This window comes from Lissotriton helveticus, chromosome 2_2 (genome assembly GCF_964261635.1).
Source record: "Lissotriton helveticus chromosome 2_2, aLisHel1.1, whole genome shotgun sequence".
NCBI classification, from domain to species: Eukaryota; Metazoa; Chordata; class Amphibia; order Caudata; family Salamandridae; genus Lissotriton; species Lissotriton helveticus.
This window is the reverse complement of record NC_136060.1, coordinates 31049632-31062826: the sequence shown is the minus strand read 5'-3', so window position 1 is coordinate 31062826 and position 13195 is coordinate 31049632. Positions and strand designations below refer to the sequence as shown.

At 45.7% G+C, this 13195-nt stretch overlaps 1 protein-coding gene across 3 annotated transcripts in view; it reads left to right on the top strand.

Moving 5' to 3' along the window:
- The first annotated feature begins 4677 nt into the window (after positions 1-4677).
- ACSL1 (acyl-CoA synthetase long chain family member 1) overlaps positions 4678-13195 on the top strand; it is a 511045-nt gene continuing 502527 nt past the window's right edge. The window contains exon 1 of one of the 3 annotated variants that reach the window (XM_078678020.1): positions 4678-4813. The gene's annotated coding sequence lies outside the window, so the exon portion shown is untranslated. The remainder of the gene's footprint in view (positions 4814-13195) is intronic. The other 2 variants (XM_078678028.1, XM_078678025.1) reach the window with 2 other exon arrangements.

Here is a 13195-nt window from a genome sequence, read left to right as displayed (position 1 = left end):
CAATTTCTCTCTCCCGAACAAAGGCACTAACAGGCAAAGAAAAAGAGATTAAGAAGTGATCCGACCAAAGTACTGGCTGTATGGCACAGACCGAAATGGGTCTCGTTGAAAATACCTGATCTAAGGTATGGCCTTTATTGTGTGTAGGGCCTTTCACGAAGGGAAATAACCCTAACGAAGCCGTGATATCGTTGAGTTTTGTAGTGTCGGGGTCACAGCTATTGTCCATATGGACATTGAGGTCTCCAAGAAGAATGCAGTGATCAGACTTGAGACAAGGGACTGCTAGTGCTTCTTGCAGTTCATCAAAGAAGGGCCCTATTGATCCAGGGGTTCTGTATACAAGTATCCCAGTACAGGCCTCGAGGGGGGAAAGGTGTAAGGTGAAACCAAGTGCCTCACATCCCTGTATATTCTCCACCGAAAAGGTAGAGCAGGGAGTACTCTTTTCCACAATAAGAGCAACTCCACCCCCTCTGCCCGATGTTCTATCCCTCCTAAAGATGGTATAATTCGGAGGGATGGCATTTGCCAGGTCTGGTGCGGAGAAATCGCCCAACCAGGTCTCGGTCAAAAACAAACACGTGATGTTTGAATTATACAACAAATTCCAAATGTCACTAGAGTGACGGTTCACGGACCTGGTATTGAGGAGGAGACATTGAAAGGGGACAGGAGTATTGTCGAACCCGGTATCGGCCGGTGCCGGGAAACGCCATGCACATGACGGACAACCTTTCCTTAGTTTCCTACCACCAGGGAAAATATGGGAGCATTTTCCTCGAGGGAGACGTAGAGCGAAAAGCTCAGCTGAGGAATAGGTCAGCATATTAAAAATGTTAAGAACAACAATTGCCAATATGATACAAACCACAGGACCGGCCCCGAGAAACCGTCCAGCCCCGTCCGCCTCCGGGACGCTGACGGGCGCAGACGGGCTGGACTCAGGCGTGACTCCGGCGCTGCGTAGGCGCTCCCGCTGCGCGATCCCGCTGCGCTCGCAAGGGAGCTTTATGTAGGCGAACATCCACCCCCACAGAGCGCTAGTCCGCTCGTGGTCACCGCCCCCCTCCCGGCAAAACACCACTCCAAGATGGCGGGCGCTGTTTTTTCCACCCCGGGACCCGGACCCGCTACAACAGCGGTGGTCACCACGATTATAGTGCAAGTGTGAGGGAAGAAAAGCCCCGCTATAAAATCAGGGGATAAGAACCAAACCGAAAAGCAAATATTCAACAGGTAGGAGTTAAAAGTATAGCGCGATGTTAAAGCGCGAAATGCAGAGCGCTATGCAGGGCAGCCTTTACCTAACGAGGGAGAGCCTGGAACCGGTCGCCTTATGTAGGCGAACATCCACCCCCACAGAGCGCTAGTCCGCTCGTGGTCACCGCCCCCCTCCCGGCAAAACACCACTCCAAGATGGCGGGCGCTGTTTTTTCCACCCCGGGACCCGGACCCGCTACAACAGCGGTGGTCACCACGATTATAGTGCAAGTGTGAGGGAAGAAAAGCCCCGCTATAAAATCAGGGGATAAGAACCAAACCGAAAAGCAAATATTCAACAGGTAGGAGTTAAAAGTATAGCGCGATGTTAAAGCGCGAAATGCAGAGCGCTATGCAGGGCAGCCTTTACCTAACGAGGGAGAGCCTGGAACCGGTCGCCTTATGTAGGCGAACATCCACCCCCACAGAGCGCTAGTCCGCTCGTGGTCACCGCCCCCCTCCCGGCAAAACACCACTCCAAGATGGCGGGCGCTGTTTTTTCCACCCCGGGACCCGGACCCGCTACAACAGCGGTGGTCACCACGATTATAGTGCAAGTGTGAGGGAAGAAAAGCCCCGCTATAAAATCAGGGGATAAGAACCAAACCGAAAAGCAAATATTCAACAGGTAGGAGTTAAAAGTATAGCGCGATGTTAAAGCGCGAAATGCAGAGCGCTATGCAGGGCAGCCTTTACCTAATTTGTCGAGGTTTCGAAGGAACTTTCAGGGAAGTACAAATTGGAGGTTGCCAAAGTTGTTTAAAAGTTGTGTGAACACACTGTCTTTCAGACTGCAATATGGCCTGCAACTAATAACGGCCATAAGTTTGTCATTTACGAGACCCTGTTCTGCATGAAATGTTAGGATTCACAAATATCAGAAGGAGGCATCCTTCAATCTCATGGGTTCCTCCCCTGGATACAACTGCTCTGGAGCAATGTTTGGAGTCAAGGGGAAGAGATAAGACTTGCTCCAACTCACCCATAGACCTGATAGCGCTCCAATGGTGACGAGAAGATGAGCAATGCTAGAGTGAACTTCTTGCAGATTTCTAAGGTAGAACAGCAGAACATCTGCATAAAGTGAGACTGTGTGTCCATTCCAGTAAGAGAATTCCCCATTCCATCCTGTGGTGGCATGAGTTGGCCGCTAGAATTTCTATCGCTAACATTGATTGCAGGAAGGAAAGGTTGCACCCATGTTCGGTACCCCTGCCAACTAGTAGTATGGTGGAAACCAGTCCTCTAGACTGGACTTTCAAGGAAGGGTACAAATAGAGTAGATTGGCCTCTTTGATTGTGCGATTTCCAAAGCAAAATTGGGCCAGGACACTAAATAGATAATCGCAGGCAAGGGAATCGAATGCCTTTTCTAAATGTAAAATGAAGGTTATGCTGGAGGCCAGCGTTCCAGTGCAGTTTCCATGATTCGGTAGAGCCAAAGAATATTCAGAGGGGTATTTCTGCCTGGGATTAACCCATTTTGATCGACATGTATCATGTAAGGGAGAACCTGTTGAATACGATTGGCCAAGAGCGTGCTCAGAATTGAATAGCCTGTATATAATGTGGCTATGAGGTGATAGGATGCTGGATCTGTGGGATTGTTTCTATGTTTTAGTAGGGAGACCAAAGAGGCCTCGAAAAAGATGGAAGAGAGGAGTTCGAATTCGAGTGCTGCTTCATACAGCTTGTCCAATTTTGGTGCTAATCAGCTAGCAAAAGTTTTATAAAACTCCATCGGGAGGCCATCCTTCCTGGGAGTCTTCGCCACCGCTAGTTTGGTAATCACTTCTTTAAAGTTTTGGATGTATAATCCCCATACATAAACAACTATTTCTGAACCGTTACTGTCCACCCTGCAGTGGGGTCGTGAACCCCCTACTTTAGCAGCTTCGTGGGGGGTGGGGTTCCATATGGGCCTCTTCTGTCTGCAACTCGATAAAGCCCGCTATAAAAGAATAGAGCATCAATAGAAGAGTAGGCAGGAACACGGAAGAATGAAAGATTGGCAAACAGAAGAGGGAAGATGGAAGGAATAGTGAACAATAGGAAGAGTGAAATGATGTATGGATGAGTGGGTGATTGAGTGGGTGAATGAGTGGGTGGATACATAAGCGGCAGGTGGATGAGTGAGGGAAAGGATGAATGAATGGATAGGTGAAAGGATGGCAGAGTAAATGGATAGATGGATGAGCGAGTGAATGGTTAGGTGGATGGACAGGGGAAAGGATGGCTGGATAAGTGGATAAAAAGACAAGTGAATGGATGGCAGAGTAGATGGAGAAATTAATGGATGGGTGGATAGCAGAGTGAATGAGGTTAGGATGGATAGCATAGTAAAGGAATAGATGGATGAGTTAGTGGATGGATGGATAGGTGTATGGACAGGTGAAAAATGGCACAGTAAAGGGATGGATGGCTGAGTGGACAAATGGATAGGTGGATGGCAGAGTGAATGAGTTTATGATGGCTAGATGGATGAATGGATGGAGGTCACAGTGGATAGATGGATGGCAAAGTGGCTGCTTCGCCAACTCGGCGATGCTGCGAGCGTAAGGTAAGTGATTTTATTTTTTTATTTATTTACGCCTCACTTTCTCGTCGTATGTCACACTCCACTACCCTCTCACCCCCCCAACCAGCCCCGCCTCACCACCCCACAGTGTTACCAGTGCGAGCCGCCACTGGGCTATGGCCTAGGTCGCACAACTCTTGCAGAAGAGTTGGACGCCGACTGGTATCAGTGCGCTCTATAAGTGTAAAAAATAAATAAAAATAAATAAATAAATAAGAAGCCAATCTGTATTTGCTGGCCAGAGAGTAGTTTTATTAGATGTGACTGCTCATCTGATCTGTATTTGAATATTGCTCACCGGATTAATGTGTGTATTAAACAGCCACCTGCAAACTGTCATTGTTAAACATCCACCTCTTAACTGGCATAGATAAAACCAATTAAAAAAATGTAAACAAAAAGAAAAAATCCCTATGGGAACTTTACTCGGTAAATTAAAAAAGACTGGGAACGTCGTTCCTCTTAGATCCCGCCCACTTCAACCACTGGTTTTATATGACGGGTTCACTAGTTGTTCTGACAACATATCAGTGTTTCTTGTCAAGGACCTTCGTGTCAACCGATGTATTGCCCAAGAACGCTTCCTAGTTAGTTATCTCAAAGTTAAATATACGTACATTTTGAGTCCGAAACACTAACAGGTTCATTTTTCACGTAATAAACAGAATTTGCTTCAAGAGGATCTTATAAAAACGATACGCATCTACAAAACCCAAATTCTGGGAGCTCCAATCCGGAGTTTCTCACTAACGGTGGACCAGAATGTTGTATCCTTATTTGGGTCAGGGGCAGGGGTCAGTGGGGCAGCCCGGTAAAGGGCGTGCGGCGTAGCCGGCGGGGCATCGTTTGCGCCTGCGCGGCCCACGCAGCACGCAAGGCACGCCGCAGCTCCGAGAGCTGCCTTATCCTCTTCTTATTTATATGTGTCGGGGTTGCTAGCGCGTCACGCCGCCAACGCTTCAGACCCGGGAGGTGAGTAGGGTGTTAGAGCAAGCTGCAGGTGCTGTCTTTCAGCTTCTGGGGGTTATGTTCCGGAGCCGTCAGGGACGAGCAGGGTTTCTTATTCCCCAGCGCCCCGGTTTGCCCAGGGAGCAGCGCCGGGCGTGCAGGGTCCCGTGCTTTGGAATGGACAATGCGGCGCTGCAGGCGAATGCGAGAGCTTGAGAAATGACCGACGAGCGCTGCATAGTGTATTGCATGTAATGGCCGACAGCTGCTTGTGTTGCCTTCATTCACCCTGTATTTAGTGCTAGTGGCCGCTTTGGCTGTCAGTAGGAAGGTTGCTGTGCTAGTAGTATACTGACAGTAGATGGGGAGGAGTCGGCTGTGGCTGTAATGAGTGGGTTTACTGTGGTTGCTATACTAAGAGTGCGTGTGTGCAAAATCTGGGTGTAGCACTGTGTGCGGTGGCGTTCTCTAGTACTGTGTGCATCCCTTTTGTACCCCCCCCCCCCCACACACCTTAGCTGCAGTACTAGTAGAGTGTATGTGTGCACTTACTCTGGTTATGGGAGCCGCGTGTATTCGTTAGCTGGCTGCGGTGCTAGCAGCGTGGGCGTGCGCCCCCGCTTGCCGTGGAGGCACTGACCACGGATGCATTACTGCTACTTATAACCGTGGGTGCTGTGTTGGCCCCGGCTGTAGTGTAACTAACAGCATGTTCGTGAAGATACTGGACTAGGAGCATGTGATCTGACTGTAGTACTAGTAATTTGAGTTTGCGCGCCCTACTTTGACAGCAGTGCTAGTAATTTGTGGGTATCGCTACAGCGTACACACCTTGGCTATAAAGTAGATCTTGTATATACTGCTGGGGGTGGGTGTTTGTGACCATCCCTAGTAGGTGCCCGAAGCCTATGTGTCATGTCTGTATTACTAACTGCGCACAAGCACTGCTGCAGTGTGCTAGTAATTTCATTTCCAGTCTGGTTTCTCCCAGTCCTGCCTCGTTTGCGAGCTGCGGTTCCATTCTTCAGTGACAGGCTGATGATATTAGTTGATTCTTGTAGCCGGGTAGGTTTGTCTGGCGAGCACAGTTCTCACACAGCCTCCCTCATCTGACCAGTGGATGCCTGAAACGCAGAAACCTTCTTCGGTTTCTTGCACGCGTTATCTTTAGAGGCGGGAGTTCACATGTAAACATCTCATCTTCTGAGGAAGCAGTTTGAAATAAAACCACACATCTGCCCGACAAGTATGACGGGCAGCTGTAGGTTGCCGGATCTCAAGTTTTGTGATCTGTGTGTTGTCATTTATTTACTTTTCACCAATTAAAATTACAACTGCATATCTAGAATGCATTTTTGCGTCATGCTGCTGTAGCGCCGCTATTCTCAACAGTTTAAAAACGTTACCTTTTTTATTCCTTTTTTTTTTTCGTGCCCTACACACTGTTAAGGAAGATTTATTGCTAACATTTAGTGTTCTTAATCTTATAGTTGCATTGCTGATTCAATAAACATCGTGTCGGCATACTGGCAATCTCTTTTCCATAGTAACTAGTCGTCCAAGCTGGTAAAGCCGCCAGCAGCATTACAATCATAATCTGTAGTTAGTCGTTCATTGTTCTCCTCAAGGGGTATGACCCACATTAATAATACATAGCTAGAGATATTTTCTCGAGTGCTTGTGTTAACCAGATTATGAATTGAACAAGTGCCAATCATGCATGCCCTTCTACCCGGTGTGCTGCACTGCCTGACCTTAGCTAACCCTTCCACCGCTGTTACATTTTAGCTTGTGGTTATGTGGTCTATGTTACTACTTTCCCTTGCGTCAATTTGTTACTCTTGCTAATCTATTCTATTGTATCTGTTTTAGCTTTTTAGTTGCTGTAGCTAAGCATTCTAGTTATTTTGTACCGGATGTGTAACCAGTGCAAATTATCTGTATGGTTATTTTACTGTATGTTGTAAAGTAAACTCTATGCAGAGTAACTTCACGTTTTATTAATAGAGATGCACATGTATTCTATCTCAAAGCATGTTTTTACTATCCTTTAACCACTGGGAAGGACGTGACCCCCCACACTGTATTTATTTTCTTAGTCCTTGCAGGCGCAGGACACCTGTATGGTACAGGCATGCTCACGTTACAAAATCTACCCTGCTTTTCTCACCGGTTCAGTCAGACGTTCCTGTAGTTGAACATTACCTAGTAATAGCCGTAGAGATGCAGTCACATGTGTGAGCTGCAAGCTTATTCACACAGACCTATTTATAGTCAAATGGAAGTACGTAGAGTTTGTCTACAAAGAACCTATGAGGCCCGATTCATCACGATTTCGTAGTGACTCACTCATGTGACCCTCATGGCGTACTCGCGAATTCCAGAGCACTGCAAGAGTAAGTTGCATTTTTTTCACAGCGAAATCTGTGTCTTGTGTCAGCTGTAAATTAGCTTTCTTATCTTTGGGGTTTGATACATGGGGTTTATTAGCCATTCAGCAGCAATGTACTTGGCATCTGAAGAAAAATAGAATGTTTCTTTACTACTGGCAGAGCGCAGATGTGGAAAATGCCCCAATTTGGTGCATGTTATTCATGCTACTTTAAAGTACCCAGGCAAGCTCTTGCCCCTCTCTCAAATCTCGTCCCAGGTGCTGTAAGGTTTCTTGAAGCAACTGGGCAGAAGGTCTTGTGGCGCATATTAAGCCGATGAATGTACCTTGTTGACACCAGGTCAGGAAAATCCTGCATTGTTTGGGCTCTACATGGATCCCTGGCTAGAGTAGAAACTAGGTGCCAGATAATGCACATTCTGATTTTATCATGCGTCCAATTTTCATTCTCTCAATTTTCTATTGGACATCTTCTGAAACCTTTACAAGTGTGATGGTAGGTCATTCACACTTCAAGGTCTGTCCTTACATGCTGATGGGTTCTTCTCTTTTGCTCCCTGTCTTTGCTTTTACCATTCTTCCCACTTGTCTCTCCAAGCGCTCACATTGCCTTAAGTGACTTATCTGTAGCAAAAAAAAGCGAAATCTTGTAATTGTCTGAAAGTGATTGGGAAATGCTTCAAATTGAGTTCTTGTGAATACATTTGCATGCAAAAAATTGAACCTGCACAAAGATTAATATTTAACAAACCTACAGTTGTAATTGAAAATACAGAACTTTTCATCCTATTTGACGTGAGTATCCCACCAGCTGCTTCAAATAACTTCCTTTCCCTGTCCACTAAAAAAGCACCCTAGTGCGTGGCATATATTTCTTTGCTTGGAAGTTAATCTACCATCTCTCTGTGCTGATCAGGGCACATGCCTTCTAGGTGCTGTTCAACGAGAAGGTTTGTTATCTGTGGGGTGCACTGGCACCGACTGAATAGTGTCTTAGTTCTTTATGCATGCCGAACAGAAGTCCAGGAGGGCTGGATTCAGGCCATATTTTTCAGAATTCCTCCTGAAAGTCAACGAGATTCGCATGGGTTCTTTGTATGTACATTTACCTTATGTGGATATCGGGAAGATGCGCAGTTTATCATTTTGGGTGAAAGGGGAAGAGATGGGGACATGGGTATGCATGCGGTGTGGCTTTGTTTTTATTTGATAATGCATGGATAGATATAGGGGTCAGGCAGGCTTGTTTGATCAGCTGTCTTTCCTAGGAAAAAAAGCTCTGTTCAGGAGGGCTTGCCACTTGTTGAAGGGATAGGCCAAAGGATTTCCCTGGGCTTTCACATTTTGAACCGAATCGTAGGAGAGAAATGATCTGCGTTACACCCTTTTTCTTAACCCTCCAAAACGTGGGTGTTTACTGGAGGATAAACAAGGTCTGGCGTAGACACTAGGGAGACTTAGTTAAGTGGCTTTGTAAGAGTACCCACGCCTTTATATTCATGGGGTGCCCATTACCTGGGACATCAACTCTTCCCATACAGTCTACACTGCCAGCACCCAATCTACTAACCAGCCACATAACCAATTACCAGGATGATTAAACTTCAAGAATGACACCAAAAGATTCCTACCACATTATAAAGTCCTGTACTACCATCTGTGTACAACAAACTAGAGCCTCATATCTGACCACCAAGCAAAGTTCAGGAGCTTGTGTGTGGTAACGAGTTACCCAAATCATGACATGATTTCGAAATCCTGCAGACAACTGCATAAAATCCGCTTTTCAAACTAGAGTGGAATGCTAGAGAGCCACTAATGCTCCTCATAGTTTTCAGTTTTGAGCTGTGCTAGTGAACTTATGAGCCGAGGATGCTGTCATAATTGGAGTTTGTGTAGGAAAGTGTGTTATTATTTGGGTGGACACGTGTTCACCTTGAAGGATAAGGCCACGCCTGCTAGATGTTGCACCAATTAAATAAACCTGTACTCTGTTCCTGGTAAAGTAACACAAAGCAGTTAGGCTTAAATCAAAGTCAAGTACTTAAGCAGTGTGTACACTGTAGAAAGTCACACCAAAAATAAAAATCCACAATCAATTTTGACATAAAGAGAATCATTTGACAAAAATAAGACCGAAAAACACCCAAAAATCAAATAAGGGGAAAAGGCAACATTAATTTTTAGAGGTTTAAGTGAAAATAATGCCAATGATAGTAGTGGTAGACTGGAACCTAGACACGAATTGAAGCCGACTGCGATGGAGCACTGTTCAAGATAAAGGAGGAAGATGGCCCACGCCAGTTAAATAATTTTTAAACTGTGTCATTAAGTGATTAAAGAAACGCCTTTCTGGGAAAACTTGTTCCTACTGCTTATGTTCCATAGGCCAGGTTTAGGCAGTTGCATCAACTGTCTCGTATCCCCCGGAAGGTTTAATTAAAGTTATTGAACAACAGTTAAGCTGAGTGGTGTGATTTGAATACATTTATTGAATCGCTCCTCTTTGGCGCTTTCCCATGAAATTCAGGAGCTTTGATACTTGAGAGATCAAGAAGGGGTGTAAATGTAGCAAGGTTGTGGGTGGGGTAGCAGCGATTGCCTGTTCAGTTTGGATGGGTTTGGTATAAATCGCGGGGCAGGGGGGGCGCACAGATACGGAAAGGGTTTGTGTAACCCCAGAAATGATACCCAGAGGCGTGGGATTGGAGTTAATGAAGGGGCTAGGCCCTTCTAGCTCATTCTCTCCTTAGTTGATGCTTTTGCATGGAGAGACAGTGAAAGTAAGGAAGAGCTAGGAGTCTTCTAGTACTTTTCCCCCACCCCCAAATTTTCCTAAGCAATCTACTTCTGGGAATAAATAAGTGGCCAGTCGATTTCAAAGAGACTAGCCGTGCAGCTAACTGACACACCCAGACACTCTTATCCTGGGGGTTTTCTGCTGCGTCTAACGGAGTTCTGTGTCTTTAGTTGTTCCTCATGTGATATTTACTGGTTTGTGGCCTGGTGTGGTGAGTCTAGGATTCACATAGGAAGCATTACTTTGAGCTGTCCTGTTACCTATTGATTTTCTGAGCATAGCAAATAGCAGCAGCTGCAGTTATCTGATCATATTCAAAGTGCTAGTTCCGGAAGACACTTTTTGCAAGAGAAGGGAGCTTTGGCTAATGTAACTTGAAGACAATTCTCCACCCCATTCACTGACTTCTTGATCATAATGCCTCCACTGCTGGTATTGGGGAGTTCCTCTGGTGGTTGAGCTTTGCCTGAGCCTGATTTCAATAAGGTTATGTATCCTGATCCGTAAAGTACATGGAGATGTGGGAGCAAAGCCTACCAAGACACTGTAAGCATTTGAAAGGCCTGTTTTTCAAGAAATGTCATTGGATCATTGACAGGGTTATTTAATTGACAACAGCACCTAGTTTTGTGTAGGTGGGTCTGAGATGGCTAGAGTGTAGGTCTTAGAAGGCAGGATGTTGGGTATGTATAAGAGCAGTGGGCAGACAGGATGTCCATTTGTGCAGCTCTGTTTTGGGGTATTTCAAAACGAGATAGGAGCAGGGGATGTAAACATATTTTTCCACGTGGTTACGTGTAGGTGAGTGCTCTGATGGGGGAAGTCAGGTGAAGCCCCCTTCAGCCATTGGCTATACGGCACTATAAGTAACCGTTTTTCTTGATCAGATGTGCACATTTCCATTAAAAGGTGTACCTCACTGTCAGATTAGGGAAATCATTTTATTTTACCAGTACTTTATTTTTTTTTTCCTTTGACCGTATTTTTTTATTGGTCTTCTGGTAATGGTATCTCAAAGCCAATGGTATATTTCTTTGAGCCAATAAGAATCGTGTGTTCCTGTGGTGTGCATTAATAAGCAGATGGTTTTGTACCAGATTATGTATACCTTTAAGAAGATAACGTGCCGTTTTTTGTATGTCGTGATTAAAAAAAGAAATAAGGATTTGGCCTCTGGTTTTAACAGGTGATAGCATTTTTTTGCTTGCAACTAAAAAATAAAGGTTAAAAAGTTACAATCACACCTGCTTGACCAAACCGGTTTCCTTTGCCAATTTTTGTTGTTTAGGTGTTGCACCTCTCTGGCTGCAGGATTCAACTATTTTGTACTGTTTTGATCTAGGGAAGGAGAAAGCAGATATTTTCTACTCCTTGAAATTCTGTGATTTGGCTTTGCAATGGTTTTAGCAGAGCGGTGCAGAAAGACAAGACCTGAATCGGAGACCAGGTCTCGGACTATCCTTACACTTTATGAAGTGCCTACATTGTTATGGGCCGCATAAATACAGGGTAACCTCTTCTTACGTAACCACAAGCATTACTCATGCACCTTTATACTTTCAGGATAATTGGATGGCCCTTGTCATAATTACCAATACAGCTTTTCACCAGGAATCCGGTAGGCAGTCTTTCCCATTGGGGGTGCAAGTAAAGGCATGTTTCCATGACCATAGTTGGGCACCCACCAATTGTTTTGTCATGGCCCGATCATTCAAAGAGGAGTTCCAGTTTGGTTACACACGTTATTGTGTGCAACATCCCAAAAATGTAGTGCACCTGTCATGTTACTTGTGACACAAGTCTTCTGAACAGGGAATCCGTCTGGTTGGTAAAAATTAGAAGGATGACAGGGCTACTGTGCCACAGATTATTCAAATTCAAAGTCTGTTATTGGAGTTGGTAAATCCTATATAGCTGTGTTTTTCCATTCATGTTGGGAATGGTGTATCCCTCAGGAAATTGGGCTACTGTCTGTGCTTGGGTATACTTGTAGGTCCCTTGGCAATGAAGCAGGCGTCTACAATGGGACGTTTTTATATCCCCCTCCCCCTCGAATAGGGCTTTGGGCGAATTGCAATCTTAAATATAGTGAAGCTGAGCGCTGAAGTCCGTTTTCTTTGCGAAGAGGAGTGTCTTTTTGAAACACTGCTGGATGAGCGCCATTACATATTTAGAACGGAGTTAAAATTGAACTTAACACGATGGATTATGCTTAAGAGATGAATTCATCAAGCATTTGTCAAGGTGCTAAAAGACTTCAAAACATGAGCACCCTGTGAGTTTGTGCAATGAAGTCTTCTTTGGTCATCTTCTTGGATGACTTGTATCCTTCAACTTGGTCCCCATCACCACTTTGTTCCTTCTGCTTCCTTCACTCCATAGTCGTGAATGTGTTTTCTTGCTCTCTCCCTCTGTGCTGCTTTCCCACCTGCCCATGTCCCATATCTCTTTTTTTCCAGCCCCTTTTTTTAACGCCGCTGGTGTTTGTTTTCCGTACACTGGATGGCTCCTTTAATGTAAGGACAAACACTTTGAGAGCTAACATTTGAACCTTCTAAAATACTATTTAGAAATGGCAATGTTCATGGGAGCCTTTGGTTCATGGTCCTTCATGCATTCCCAGTAACTAAATTCTTCAAAATAAGTTGGCGCCCACATGTCGGACCCCACCCCTGAAACCGCGCATACTTTGCACCTCAGACAGCAACAGCACCAAGCGCACCTCACCACGATCACTAAGGGGCACCTAGCCGACACCGCACACCGCATATACGATGTGGGAGACAAAGCTGGGAGGATGCTAGCGTGGTTGGACAAGCGAGGCGGCAGTAACAAGGGGATACACCGCCTATACGATCGCGAGGGCCGGCTGCAGACTCACCCGGACCAAATAGTATGCACCCTGGCACGCCACTTTCAAGAGATATACATGCCGACGCGTTCCGTTTCGGAACAGGAGGCAATGGCCTCACTCGGGAACATCACTATCCCTGTGCTTTCACAAGACGCGCAGCAAGAACTAGACATAGACCTAACAGAGGGCGAGATCCAACTAGAGATACAAGCATTACAGTCGGGCAGGGCGTTGGGACCCAATGGGATACCCGTGGAATGGTATAAGGCGACAGCCTCGGTGCTGGCCAAGCCCCTCTTGGAGATGTACACTGACAGTGTAGATGGGGCGCTGCTCCCCCTCGACCAGCGCACAGCCACA